Here is a 15,106-nt window from a genome sequence, read left to right as displayed (position 1 = left end):
TTAGTCTGCATTCAAATCTAAACAGAAGACATTTAAAACAGTGATGGGCTAAGGGAAATGTCCAGCTGGTCAGCTGGGGGCACTCTTCTGTCTTGAAATTTTTTGGTGTATCTCAACCAACCTTCGTTTTCAAATTCTTCAGTCTGTTATACAAGTATGGTAGATTTCTTTTTGCTAAACATAAAGTGATTCTCACCTGAGGAGTCTTAAGAATGATAACATAGAACTGTTGGACTCTTTGATTTTATATACACTGGAGGTTTGATGAATGGTTATGAAATATGTGAAATCCTGTCCAAACTAGCATCCAATTATCATGCTTTGTTTATTGGTGTCAAACCCATTAATACCAAACCCCCCTCAAGTCTACCCCCTCTCATTCATGGGCGCAGGAAACTTAAACCATCTTCTACCCAATGTCATTGAGTGGGTGATGGTGGCCGCTGCTGGGATGTTGATTTGTCCTTTTTATTTTATTATTTTTTTTAATATGTATGCTGGGGTGAGCAAAAGTAGGTTAACAGATGTGAGTATGCGAAACCCAAAGTTTGTTCCTGTTGTGGAGACTGGCTCGGACACAGACAGGCAGACACGTTCATGTCACCCAACACACGTTTATTTACAATATATACATTGTCCATACTGTGCTCACAAGCCCCAAAGACCCCAAAGTCCTGGCCACAACACAATGCCTTCTTCAGGCCGCCTTCTTGTCCTCCTCCTGACGTCATCCTACTTCCTCCCGACTCTTGTCCTTGACTGGAGGGAGGCGGCCCCTTTTATACACACCCGGATGTGCTCCAGGTGCTCCCCGGCAATCTTCCACAGACACTCCCCAGTGTGGCGGAAGTGTCGGCTGTGTACCCGGAAGCACTCTGGGTGTCCCCTCTTCTCTTCCCCCCAGCACTTCCTGGTGTGGCGGAAGCGCTGGGGTCCAGGGTCCCCAAGGCATCAGGGCACCCCCTGGCGGTGGCCACGGGCCCCTACAGGGTAGAGCTTCCAAGCTCTGTACCCGTGGCCCCCAATACAACCAGGGAGGACACCCCCCCTCATGTCCTGGAGGAGGCACAAGCCCTCCTCCACTCCTCCTGGGCGTCCCGGCCGGGCATGGACGCCCGTCGGGCACTGTATTATTATTTATTTATCAATTATTGTATTATTTATTTGTATTTGTCTTATTATTATTATTATTATTATTAAAGTATGCTTGAGTATAGAAACTAGACTGCTAGAATGTGTAAATAATGAAGGCCAGCAATTTGAGCACTTCCGAGATTGTACCTAAGTGCACCGTGCCATTGTGACATTCTTTCGAGTTAACAAAGTTAATAAAGCTATTGTAATAATCATAACCTGTGTGTCTTTATCCATACGGATAAACCTACCCTAAAGCTGTAAACCTACTTTTGCCCACCCCTGTATATCTATTACAAATCTATTTCACTCACTTATACTTTTGGAACTTGTTTGAAAATATATCTTTATAGTTTATTTTTCATTACACCTCAATAATAACAATTTGATTAAAAAATGGGGAAGAACTTGTAGGTGGGTGTTTAGAATAAACCAGGATGATCCTTTACAGACTGCTAGGTACTATCTAAGTGACATACAGCTATCCTAAACATTAGGTAATGAAATTACCTAAATGTCCTGAATTGCAGATGGTGGTGGATTTGCATGTTAAAGACATTACAGTATCATTTGTGTAACTAGTGGATCACATTTAACTTGGCTCATGATGAAGATTATGTTTTTTTTTTTTCTTGAGGGTTGAGTGCCGATTAGGGAGGCTATGGATGAATCTTTCTCTATCCTGGGTGGGTTTCCCTGCTTGAGGTTTAAGAGTCAAAACAAGATATGTTTTTTTGTTGTTGTATACAAATGGGTGATCAACATGGGAAATTAAGAATTAAACATTGTATGATTTTTATACAAAATTGTGCATGTATCTAACATCCCTTTGTTCAGTGTGCAAAACAAAAGGTAATTTTTTAAAAAGTCTTATAGGTGACATATGTAAACCACAGAATTGATGTATCTGTATAACTACAGCCATATGCACATCCTGTTTAACAAAAGCCAAGACAATTCCCTTTGTTGCCAGTCATCCTAATAGATATTTGTTTGGGATGTGAGAGTGAAGCTGGGGTACTTGGAGAGAAAATAGTGCAGGAATTGGGAGAACATGCTCACTCTATCTAGACAGGGTCAACTCTTACTATTGTGTAAGATACATTTTGAATGACAACTTTGCAAATTAAAACATACAGTATTTGAGTACAGAACATGCTGGTAGTATTTACTTATTATTTTTTCTGGTTGTTAAGTAAGTAACCACACACCCCACCGCAAATACAGCTGCAAATATACAGTGCATCCGGAAAGTATTCACAGCGCATCACTTTTTCCACCTTTTGTTATGTTACAGCCTTATTCCAAAATGGATTAAATTCATTTTTTTCCTCAGAATTCTACACACAACACCCCAAAATGACAACGTGAAAAAACTTTACTTGAGGTTTTTGCAAATTTATTAAAAATGAAAAAACTGACAAATCACAGGGGGAGTTCTCTTAAATTATGGTGCTCAGGAGTTTCTCCTTCTACAGCCTTAAGCAACCTTGTGTTACCCTGGCACATCCAGTATCCCACTTGGGCATGACAAGTATGACACAGATCTGGCTCCCTACTGTAAAGAAAGCAGGTCAGATTGTGAAGCTTTTGAGGTGCTCATGGTCAAAAGGGTATGTTACTGATTTGAACTGAAGCTTTATGCTAAACTCTGCATCTCCTAATTTGCCATGCCTCACTGCTACCCAAGTTACTTTGAATAAATGGTTAGGCTCTTTTGTTGTAAATACTGTGGTGATGTCATCATTTTATGGATTCTTCTTTCCAGACATGTGGTATTCATATTGAGCTTGCATTGCCAAAGGTGAAAAGCTGTAACTGATTTTCATGTTTCTGTGCTGATGCAGTGGCACAATTCTTTTCATAGTGGCAGTTCAATTGTGCAGTCCAATTTGAAAATCAGAATTTGTGAAAGCAGTGCATCATTGGAGATGGATAATTCTAATGCCTTGTCAGTGCAAATGCATGCTCATCCAATGATGTTCCCTCACTTGTCCTCCACAGAAAGTATGAGTTATTTAGTTTTGGCAGTAGTTATCTATACAGTAGGTATTTCAAAATCATATATCTCTTTAAACATGGAAAAAACTTGTTTCTTTGTGAAAGTAGTAAAATATCTTATAGTTTAATAGCATACTTTAACAGGTCTTGATAAGAGTGCAGTTTGCAGCTTTACAAGCAGTGGCAGAACTAAATGTCTTCATTGCCCATTCACCTTCCTCAGTTCCCAGTTGAAGCACTGTGGAAACACTTGGCCTTCTAACAATGTTTTGCAGAAAAAAATGTGTTTTTTATTTTGTGTTGCTTTATATTCTTGGAATATTGGGCTATGTAAATCAAGTACACAGTCTCACAATCTGATGTAATGGGCATAGAAAGGTACATCTAGCAAAGACAGTTAGCAAACACTGGAGCTCTAACTTTGCCAAAACAGTTAAGGGCAAACACTTGGCAAATTTGTATGCATTGAAATAAATACATAATTGTTTCATGTCTCAAATTTGAAGATAGATCTAGTGTTACATTTAAAAAGTAGATGCTTATTGTTTGTTCCATATTGAGAGGTAAAATACATTGAAAAATACGAAATTTTACACTAGACTCTTATTTACAGTTTTTGAAAACTTCTCCTAATGCATATCTGCTATAACTTAGCTTATTAAAATATATTTAGATGTACTGTAAATATAAAGTTAAAATTTTTAAATCAGTGTTTTCAGTGTACAATGTTAATCTAGTGATAAAATAGTGTGTTTCTTTGAAACAAGTCTATAAATTGCTCTTTAAAAGGTTGAATTACTTAAAACAAGCATTACTTGGGCAATGGCGTAGGTGTGTCATAGGTAAGTGTTAGGCCCAAGTGTTAATTCAGGCAATGGTGTAGATGAATCTGTACTCCAAGCCTCATAATGGTGTCTCATAAGAAATGTTTTTCAGCAGCCCAGGTTTTGCACACTCTTGACAGTGATACAAGCAGTGATGTTGAGGAGCCTCGCACTTTGTTATCACTGCTAATGAATCTATCTTCAGCCAGTGAAATCGAAAAGGACAGTGAAGCCGAAAGTGATTCTGGTGAATCTGAAAGTGACGCTCGTGATTTGGTTTCTTTTGAATCTGCTTCAGCACCATCTCATTTTGATTTGGTTTGGCAGCCAGGAATAAAAGTGAACATTGGCTGCCAAGATCTACTTACTTACTTGAAGTTGTTTCTTGATGATGGTATGATTGAAGGAATTGTAGTTGAGATGAACTGCTGTCGTGTAAATGACCGTACACCTAAGCAGTTTTTCTGTTCAAAGATATACCACACAAAAGACATATTTTGACAGTATATACAGTCAAAGTAAAAAGTATGTGAATTATCTATATTTATGTCTAATTCCCATATAAAAGATGGTCTATCTTCATGTCAGTCACAATGATGAACAAACACAGTCTCGTATAACTAAAGATACACGGATTTTCAGAGAATTTTTGACCATATTGAATAAATCATTCAAACTGTGAAACTGAAGGTTGGAAAAAGTAAGTGAACCCTAAGCTAATGACTTTTTAAAAAGCTCATTGCAGTCAGAATTTAGCACACCTGGAGTCCATTTAATGAAATGAGTTCAGAGGTGTGGCCTAGAATTACTTTGATTGAGTGAAAAAAAAAAAAAACTTCAAAGTTTGAGTTTGAGCTTTTGACAAGAAGCATATCCAGATGGGAATCATGCCTCGCATAAAAGAGCTGTCTAAAGAGCTACGATCGAGAATTGTTAATCTACATAAGGCTGGAAAGGGTTGCAAAGTCATCTCAAACATTTTAGATACTCATCAGTCTGCTGTTAGGCAAGTTGTCTATAAATGGAGACAATTTGGTATTGTGGCTACTCTGCCTAGAAGTGGGTGCCCTGCCAAGATGACCCCAAGAGCAGAACACAAAGTCAGCAATGAAGTAAAGAAGAACCCTAGAGTGACAACAAAGGACTTGAAGAAGTCATTAGAACTGGCTAACATCTCTGTTCATGAGTCAACTATACGCAAAACATTGAACAAGAAAGGAGTCCATGGCAGGACATCAAGAAGGAAGCCACTGCTATCAAAAAAGAACATTGCTGAACACCTGAAGTTTGCGAAAGAGCACTTAGACACTCCACAACGGTACTGGAAAAATGTTTTGTGGTAGTGATGAAACCAAAATGTAACTATTTGGGAGGAACAAGCAGAACTTCATTTGGCGTATAAAGGGCACTGCAGATCAAAATCAAAACATCATCCCTACAGTAAAGTATGGTGGAGGGAACATCATGATTTGGGCCTGCTTTGCTGCATCAGGGCCTGGACAGTTTGCCACCATTGAGGGGAAAATGAATTCACAAGTTTATCACCAAATTCTCCAGGATAATGTGAGGGTGTCTGTCCATCAACTTATGCTCAGAAGATTGATGCAACAGGACAATGACCCCAAACATTGCAGCAAATCCACAGCACAATGGCTTCAGAAGAACAAACTCTGCCTTTTGGAGTGGCTCAGTCAGAGCCCAGATCTCAAGCCTATTGAGATGCTGTGGAATGACTTGAAGAGAGCCATACACAGAAGACAACTAAAGAATATGCAAGAGTTAAGGCAGTTCTGCAGGGAAGAATGGGCTAAAATTCCCCCTGCACGATGTCAGGTCTGATCTGTAGTTACAGGAAGCGCCTGGTTGAGGTCATTGCTGCCAAAGGAGGGTCAACCTGAATCCCAAGGTTCACTTACTTTTTCCACTACCACTGTGAATGTTGAATGCGTTTGTAAAATAAACACATGAAAGAGTAGAATTTTTTGTGTGTCATTGGCTTAAGCTCATTGTGTATATCAGTACCTGTGACTTAGATGAAGATCAGATCACTTTTTATGACCAATTCATGCAGTAAACCAGATAATTCCAAAGGGTTCACATACTTTTTACTTTTACTGTATACAGTGTTAGCATTATTATTATTATTTTTAATTCCTTATTATTATTCATTATTTTTTGTATCATCATTGTACTTTTTATACTTCTGACTTTTTACTTTTAGTGTTTTGCTTGTTTTACAGTAGAAAGATGAGATGTAAGGCAAAATATGCAATGCTTTTTGCATGTTTTCCTGAGAAGAAATGTAACGCTAAGGAGGTTAAAGAGAGACCACCTCCAAGTACCTTGGTTGTGCAATGAGTGTCAAAAAGAAGGGTAAATACAAGACAGAGAACAGAATGCCAGTAGTTCTGTTCTTAGAATAGTCATTGGTCTGTCATTTAATAGTACAACAAGAAACAGAGTCATCAATGTTGTATTGATTTAGTTGTAGGTCTATGATGGGATGAGCTGGAATGAGTTTGCAGATCTTTCAGTAGACTTTTGCTGTTTTTTACAATCACACTGGTCTTTGGCGCACAGTCCCAGGATGACAGGTTGATATGCTCTAGAAAGATTCCAGGATAGCTGAAGAGAAAGAGTGTGTTAGCTACATTTGAGTTATAAAATATATAAAGTATAATAATTTTGCTTTAACAATATTTGTCAAAATAACAAATCAATTTATACACAATTCGATATTAGAACATTAAAACACTCTAGTCGAGAAAAGGCCATTCAGTCCAACAAAGCTCACCAGTCCTATCCACTTATTTCTTCCAAAAAAACATCAAGTCGAGTTTTGAAAGGCCCTAAAGTCTTACTGTCTACCACACTACTTGGTAGCTTATTCCAAGTGTCTATCGTTCTTTGTGTAAAGAAAACCTTCCAAATGTTTGTGCGAAATTTACCATTAACAAGTTTTCAACTGTGTCCCCGTGTTCTTGATGAACTCATTTTAAAATAACAGTCTTGATCCACTGTACTAATTCCCTTCATATTGTTGTTCTTTTGCTTAAACTGTATAGGCTCAGTTCTTTTAATCTTTCCCCAATATTCAACCCCTGTAGCCCTGGAATCAGCCTAGTTGCTCTTCTCTGGACCTTTTCTAGCGCTGCTATGTCCTTTTTGTAGCCTGGAGACCAAAACTGCACACAGTACTCAAGATGAGGCCTCACCAGTGCATTATAAAGGTTGAGCATAACCTCCTTGTACTTGTACTCCACACACCGTGCTATATAACCTAACATTCTGTTAGCCTTCTTATTGGCTTCTGAACACTGTCGGGAAGTTGATAGCTTAGAGTCCACTATGACTCCTAAATCCTTCTCATAAGGTGTACTCTCAATTTTCCGACCACCCATGGTGTATTCAAACCTAACATTTTTACTTCCTATGTGTAATACTTTAAATTTACTGACATTAAGTTCCATCTGCCACAAATCTTCCCAAGCCTGTATGTTTTCCAAGTCTTTCTGTAATGATATAACGGATTCCAAATTATCTGCTAATCCACCTATCTTTGTATCATCTGCAAACTTAACCAGCTTGTTACTTATATTCCTATCTAAATCATTTATATAGATATTAAAAATAGCAGGCTCAAGCACTGACCCCTGTGGAACACCACTCTTAACATCGGCCAATTCTGAAGAGGTTCCTTGCACCATCACCCTCTGCTTCTTGTGTCTGAGCCAATTCTGCACCCATCTAAAAACATCACCCTGAACTCCCACTTTTTAATTTGATGCCCAACCTCTCATGTGGCACCTTATCAAATGCTTTCTGAAAGTCAAGATAAATAATATCAAATTCTCCACTTTGATTGTATCCTTTTGTTGCCTCCTCATAGAATTCCAGCATGTTAGTAAAACACGACCTCCCTCTTCTGAACCCATGCTGACTGTTCAGAATAACTCCTGTCCTTGCCAGGTGTTGCTCAATCTTATCCTTAATAACTCCTTCCATTAATTTTCCTGTGATGCTTGTTAAGCTTACTGGCCTATAGTTGCTTGGATCTGCCCTGTTACCCTTTTTATATAATGGGATGATATTTGCCATTTTCCAGTCCTTCGGAATCTCTCCAGTGTGCAGTGACTTCCTAAAAAATATGTGTCAAGGGTTTATATGTGTACTCACTACTCTTAAGAACTCGAGGATAAATATTATCTGGTCCTGGTGATTTGTTTGATTTCATCTTATTTAATCTGATACGATATGTGAAAATCCATCCATCCATCCATTATCCAACCCGCTGAATCCGAACACAGGGACATGGGGGTCTGCTGGAGCCAATCCCAGCCAACACAGGGCACAAGGCAGGGAACCAATCCCGGGCAGGGTGCCAACCCACTGCAGGACACACACAAACACACCCACACACACACCAAGCACACACTAGGGGCCAATTTAGAATCACCAATCCACCTAACCTGCATGTCTTTGGACTGTGGGGAGGAAACCGGAGCGCCCGGAGGAAACCCACGCAGACACGGGGAGAACATGCAAACTCCACGCAGGGTGGACCCGGGAAGCGAACCCGGGTCTCCTAACTGCGAGGCAGCAGCGCTACCACTGCGCCACCGTGCCGCCCTATGTGAAAATCATGAATGGCAATATCATGCAACATAGCAAAATACGAAACAAAGCAAAGAGGTGTGAATACTTTCTGAATCCAAGGTACCTGTAAATGATATCCTTTTACTTGTGGCCTGATTCTCAGTATATACAGTGGGTACGGAAAGTATTCAGACCCCCTTCAATTTTTCACTCTTTGTCATATTGCAGCCATTTGCTAAAATCATTTAAATTAATTTTTTCCCTCATTAATGTACACACAGCACCCCATATTGACAGACAAAAAAAGAATTTTTGAAATTGTTGCAGATTTATTAAAAAAGAAAAACTGAAATATCACATGGTCCTAAGTATTCAGACCCTTTGCTCGGTATTTAGTAGAAGCACCCTTTTGAGCTAATACAGCCATGAGTCTTCTTGGGAAAGATGCAACAAGTTTTTCACGCCTGGATTTGGGGATCCTCTGCCATTCCTCCTTGCAGATCCTCTCCAGTTCTGTCAGGTTGGATGGTAAACGTTGGTGGACAGCCATTTTTAGGTCTCTCCAGAGATGCTCAATTGGGTTTAAGTCAGGGCTCTGGCTGGGCCATTCAAGAACAGTCACAGAGTTGTTGTGAAGCCACTCCTTCGTTATTTTAGCTGTGTGCTTAGGGTCATTGTCTTTTTGGAAGGTAAACCTTCGGCCCCAGTCTGAGGTCCTTAGCACTCTGGAGAAGGTTTTTGTCCAGGATATCCCTGTACTTGGCCGCATTCATCTTTGCCTCGATTGCAACCAGTCGTCCTGTCCCTGCAGCTGAAAAACACCCCCACAGCATGATGCTGCCACCGCCATGCTTCACTGTGGGGACTGTATTGGACAAGTGATGAGCAGTGCCTGGTTGTCTCCACACATACCTCAGTGCAAGACACATGACAGCCCGCATGGAGTTTGCTAAAAGACACCTGAAGATCTCTGAGATGATGAGAAATAAGATTCTCTGGTCTGATGAGACCAAGATAGAACTTTTTGGCCTTAATTCTAAGCGGTATGTGTGGAGACAACCAGGCACTAAGCACACAGCTAAAATAACGAAGGAGTGGCTTCACAACAACTCTGTGACTGTTCTTGAATGGCCCAGCCAGAGCCCTGACTTAAACCCAATTGAGCATCTCTGGAGAGACCTAAAAATGGCTGTCCACCAACGTTTACCATCCAACCTGACAGAACTGGAGAGGATCTGCAAGGAGGAATGGCAGAGGATCCCCAAATCCAGGCGTGAAAAAACTTGTTGCATCTTTCCCAAGAAGACTCATGGCTGTATTAGCTCAAAAGGGTGCTTCTACTAAATACCGAGCAAAGGGTCTGAATACTTAGGACCATGTGATATTTCAGTTTTTCTTTTTTAATAAATCTGCAACAATTTCAAAAATTCTTTTTTTTGTCTGTCAATATGGGGTGCTGTGTGTACATTAATGAGGGAAAAAATTAATTTAAATGATTTTAGCAAATGGCTGCAATATGACAAAGAGTGAAAAACTGAAGGGGGTCTGAATACTTTCCGTACCCACTGTAATAAACTGAAACATTTTGCTCAGTGTACACTCATGTCCACTGCAGTCTATAGATGTCAGTTCCCAATGTACAATAAATACTTTTAGGGAAAAAAACTACTAGCATTATGTATTGATAATGATGGTGGCAGATGTAGAGAGACACTTTGTCTGTGAGGGTTTCTCATTGGTACAAGTGATATATTCCATGGTGATACAAGATAGGCCAAAGAAAGAGAAGAAATGATCATTTAAATGAGATTGCATGTACATCAAGAGTAAATGAAAAGATTACTATCAAAGGAAAAATAAGCCTTGTAAGTATAGTTGATGCTCCATATTTTATTTATTGAATAAAGAGAAGACCTATACGCCACACAATGTCAACAAATGGTTCTAGCCAGGGAAGCTGTTGTTTTGCTCATTTTAAGGACCAAGATACAGAAATCAGGTAGAAAACCAGTATATACCCTCCAACCCTTTAAAGTGAAAGCATATGCCTAGAAACTGCCCAAGAGGCCCCATCCATTACTGTGTAGAGAAAGATATAATTTGGCCCTTGGTAGTGTAGGGACATTAAGAAATACAAGGACAATTCTAGCCTGGTGTCTTTGTTGCCATGCTAGCTTAGAGTTGAAGTAAATGTGCTGTCCATGGAAGAAGATGATGATTGGAGGTGAAACAGAGACTATGTAGTAATTTAAGGTAGGCTAGCCACTTCAATGGACAGACATGGCAATTATTTTTGACATTGGACACTAAAAGTACCAGCTTGTGTGTGTCTTAAATTAAACTCAATCTATTTTTGATATTTTGAACTCCCTTATGTTGTTCTGCATGTGGAGACATACAACAAAGGAGCTCTCTTTTTCACAAAACAGATGCAAGTCTCTCTGATAATGGGTCAGAGGGGGTGCCATTGACCAAGACTACAAACTTAGCTATGGAAATTCTGATACATTTGATGGTTAATGTCACCCTCATGGAGTATAATGGTTTTCTTTTCTAGAATTATCATCTAAAGTAAAGCAGGACTTGGTGTGGGTTGTTGTAAAATAATATAGTTCAATAGTATCTGAGACTGGAATTACGTCTGTACTACCTCATAAATCTTACTCTGAGAAGGAAATCATTACAAATTAAAAGAACTGGCATGAAACAGGTTGTTTGTAGTGCTTGCTTCAAATTGTTCTTGTTTACAAAGACAAAATGCAGAAATGGCATTCAAGTTAGAAGCTCTCAGTAGGCCATCTATCCATTTTCTACCTTGTTTTATTCTGTTTTACAGTCATAGTGCTCACCACCATGCTAGTGTGTCTCCCACATTATTATGTGGTTGCAGAGGAGGCTTTTGAATCTCCAGACCACGTGTGGAACAATCTGCCATATAAACATGAACTTTATCTCAATGTAAGGGAGGAGCACATCAAGTAAAGCCAATCTTCTATTTTATTAGCAGTAACAATCACTGTTATTTTGACTAGTACAGTCGCCCTTTATGAAGCTTTTTATGACATTACTGTGAACAGAATGAGACATCAGATTGTATTTTGTAAATGTTTCACTGTGTGACCCTGCATAGATTTGGTGTATTGACATTAGTCATTTTTGCACTCCCCTCTGTCACCTGGTGGTATTTCATAGTCTCTCTTATTTTTTTTGGTCTCATTTTTTGTACTTTCTGGGCAGGCACAGGAAACTTCACTCTTTTTGCCATTTGCTTCCTTTTTTCTTGTTTCTTTTCTTAGTAGTTATCACAGGCAGATGAAATCCGCCCCCAGCCTTTGGATCACAACTGCCTTGAAACTAGGTCTATGAATGCTGCCACCTTCTAACTCTTTATTTTTATTACGATTTTTTTCTGTAGATTAAGCTACTGAGTGACTCTTATTTATTTAAATGAGCCATGATGTCATGGAACTATAATTTCAAGACCTCCTGCTCCAAATCAGAGCTTTCTTGGTATGCTAGCTAGTAATGTACAAAAAAATTATATGAAAATATAATATTTAAAATGAATAGTTAAATTAAGGTTATATTCTGCCATATCTTAGTGTGTTTCAGATTTTGACTTACTTGTGAATGAATCTGTAGTTGAAGCTTATTAGCTGTAAATTAGTATGTGTTGTGCTGCAAAGCATTTTGTTTAACCGACCACCATACTCCTGACTTGGCTCAGAGACAGAATAATTTCAGCTCTAGTTATTTCCAATTGTTTATATCATCATTATGTATCATTATCTGCTAAGGGTCCCCACCCAGAAAGTGTATGAACCCCTGTGTCATATCTCCACTTCTTCTTAGCCCTTCTGAGAAACAGAGAAAGAAAGAGTGTCAAGAAAACATAGCATCAAAGAGAAGGTTCTGTGTGGTCTGTGTTTGAGTTGACAGAGTCAAATCTTACAAAATGACAGAAATGCAGTTTCATTAATAGACTTTATTACTGATACAGTGTTTTACTGAAATAGAAACAATTTACTGAAATGCTGGGGCTGCTGACCTAGAGGAAATGATGTTTGAAAAGATTTCAGAGGCTTATGTTGTCACAACATTTTCATTGTCTAGGTAATGTGTAGAAGCAACTGAAAAACAAATAAAATACTAGGTTATACAGTAAGCTGTTACCGTAATAATCAGACAGCTGTTTAATATGCTAGTGAGGTGGCATCTGGAGTATCTTGTTTGGTTTTGGTCACCATTGTAGCAGTAGAAGTTGTTCTGAGCAGAGCTCCCAAGTGGACATTGGTGGAAATTAACAGGAAGTGCATTTAAGGCAGAAGCCAAAAAGTGCCTCTTCATGTAAGGGATCATAGGAATCTGGAACAAATTTCAAGACAAAATTTTGTCATCCTTTATAAAGAATCTGGATGAAATATTGGGATCGCTTACATAATAGTTAATTACACAAGCATGATGGATGGATTGAATGGTATCTTGTCATTTGACAGGCTCATGTTTTTATGAACCAAGTACATACTGTATGTTTTATTTTATACACTTCTGAAACATAATCACTTAAGCATACCACATGAGACAGATTTTCTATGGGAAGCCAATGTGTGCATCTGATAAGATATTCATTCAGACTACAAGAATTTTCTTTGCAGGTAGAAAAATATCTACGTTTTATTTTGTAAGAGTGTTGTGATTGCTATCCCAAATAAATTTGCCTTTTGAAATAATACAGGGAGATTCACTCGAAAGAGGCTTCGAATATTCTGTAATAAACTCTCTAGGATGAATCAATCAAAATGAAACAACGTACAATACATATGGAGCTTCGAACAAGTCTGGGTGCCTCTGCGTCGGAATGATGAGGTAGGCACCGGACAGCCATCATGACGTTTAACCTCCATTTGCAACTTCTGGGTCCATACCGCCCGTACCCCTTCACTCAGTCACTTGACTTCTCATCAGGATTATGGTGCACAGTATTGTGCAGCACATCTTAATGGTACAAACCTATTGGGTCAACAGCTCATTTAAGCGATGTCAGAATCAACTGGATGATCGTGAGTTAACGGAGCATAGTGTCACACATTGGCAAGGAGCATGGCAGAAACTGAGTCATTCTTCGGAAACAGTAATTTCAAAGTTGCTTTAGCCACCACAGTCGGCAGATCTGACACCACCAGATTTCTTCCTTTGGGGTATGCTCAAAGGTAAAGTCTATCGGAAACAAGCCTTGCACTGTGGAATATTTCATAGAAAACCTCCAACATGAAATTGCTGCTATTCTCCCCTAGACACTTATCGATAGGTTCAGGGACATGGAGCACCGTGTCGAAATGTGTCTGGCAAAAAACGGAAACCACTTCCAGCATCGGATGTAATGCAATCGATTACACTTATGTCAAGGTATATAGCATATTTTTTGGTTCAGATTGCTTCATCCCAATGGGAGTTACAACAAAATATTCAGAGCCTTTTTCGAGTGAATCTCCCTGTAGTTGTAAGGAGTTCCCTGACTAGCAAGAGATTGGGCCAGAACACCACCAGAATGGCATTCAAAGATAGTGGGCAAGAGTTAGAGCCAAACTAGCAGAAGGAAGAGAGTTCCTGCAGATGTCAGTGTAGAAGCACAAGGGACAGTAGGATCTGTTATTTCTTGGACAATAGGCATAGGCATCAGCAAGTGAAAGAATGAGAAACATTCTGGAGTTTGTGATGGATGGTGGAGAAATTTGTTTCTTGGTGCAAAGTCAATTCTCTGCAAAACTAAGGTGCTGGTTATTGACTTTTGCTGCACCAAAAATGTTTGGTCCCTATTCAGGGAGGGGATGTAGAGGTGGTCCACTCCTACAAGTACTTGGGGGTCCACATTATTGACAGATTGGACTGGTCTTGTAGCACAGAGGAATTGTACATGAAAGGGCAGAGCAAGCTCTTTTTCTTAGTAGACTGCGCTTCTTTAATGTGGGAAGTGACATCCATCCATCCATTTTCCAACCCGCTGAATCCGAACACAGGGTCACGGGGGTCTGCTGGAGCCAATCCCACACATTCTTCACATTTTCTATAACTTTATGATGGTCAGTGCGATTTTGTAGGTGGTGTGCTGGACTGGTAACATCACTTCATGATAGGCCCACCAAATCAACAGGCTAATTGAAAGAGCAAGCTCAGTTATATGACACTCTTTGGACTCCCTGGAGGTAGTAGCAAAGGGGAGAGTGCCTTTGTGAGCAGCACTGCACATACTCTCACTTACACAGTAACACTGAGGATTTTCAGCCAAGGAATTATTCAGCAGAAGTGTGCCAAGGAACACTACTGGGACTCCTTTATGCCAATGACGATATGCCTGCATAATGCCTCATTGGGACTGGGACTGCTAAGTCAGAACTTTTCTTTCTTTTTAAATTTGTTGCTTTATAGTCATCCTGGTATGTGTTCAGACCAAAGTGTGTATGTTTATGTATTTATGTATGTGTGTACGTATGTATGTATTTATTTACTTAAAGAGCTTCTGTAAAAAAGCCAAATCTCCTCCTGAGGATAAA

The 15,106-nt window shown here is 39.4% G+C and overlaps 1 protein-coding gene across 7 annotated transcripts in view; it reads left to right on the top strand.

Annotated features, from left to right (window-relative positions):
* Nucleotides 1-15,106, top strand: part of ankib1a (ankyrin repeat and IBR domain containing 1a) — a 393,960-nt gene that overhangs the window by 115,268 nt on the left and 263,586 nt on the right. The gene's annotated exons all lie outside the window — the stretch shown is intronic.

This window comes from Erpetoichthys calabaricus, chromosome 13, assembly GCF_900747795.2.
Source record: "Erpetoichthys calabaricus chromosome 13, fErpCal1.3, whole genome shotgun sequence".
Lineage (NCBI taxonomy): Eukaryota > Metazoa > Chordata > Cladistia > Polypteriformes > Polypteridae > Erpetoichthys > Erpetoichthys calabaricus.
This window is presented reverse-complemented; position numbering and strand designations above follow the sequence as displayed.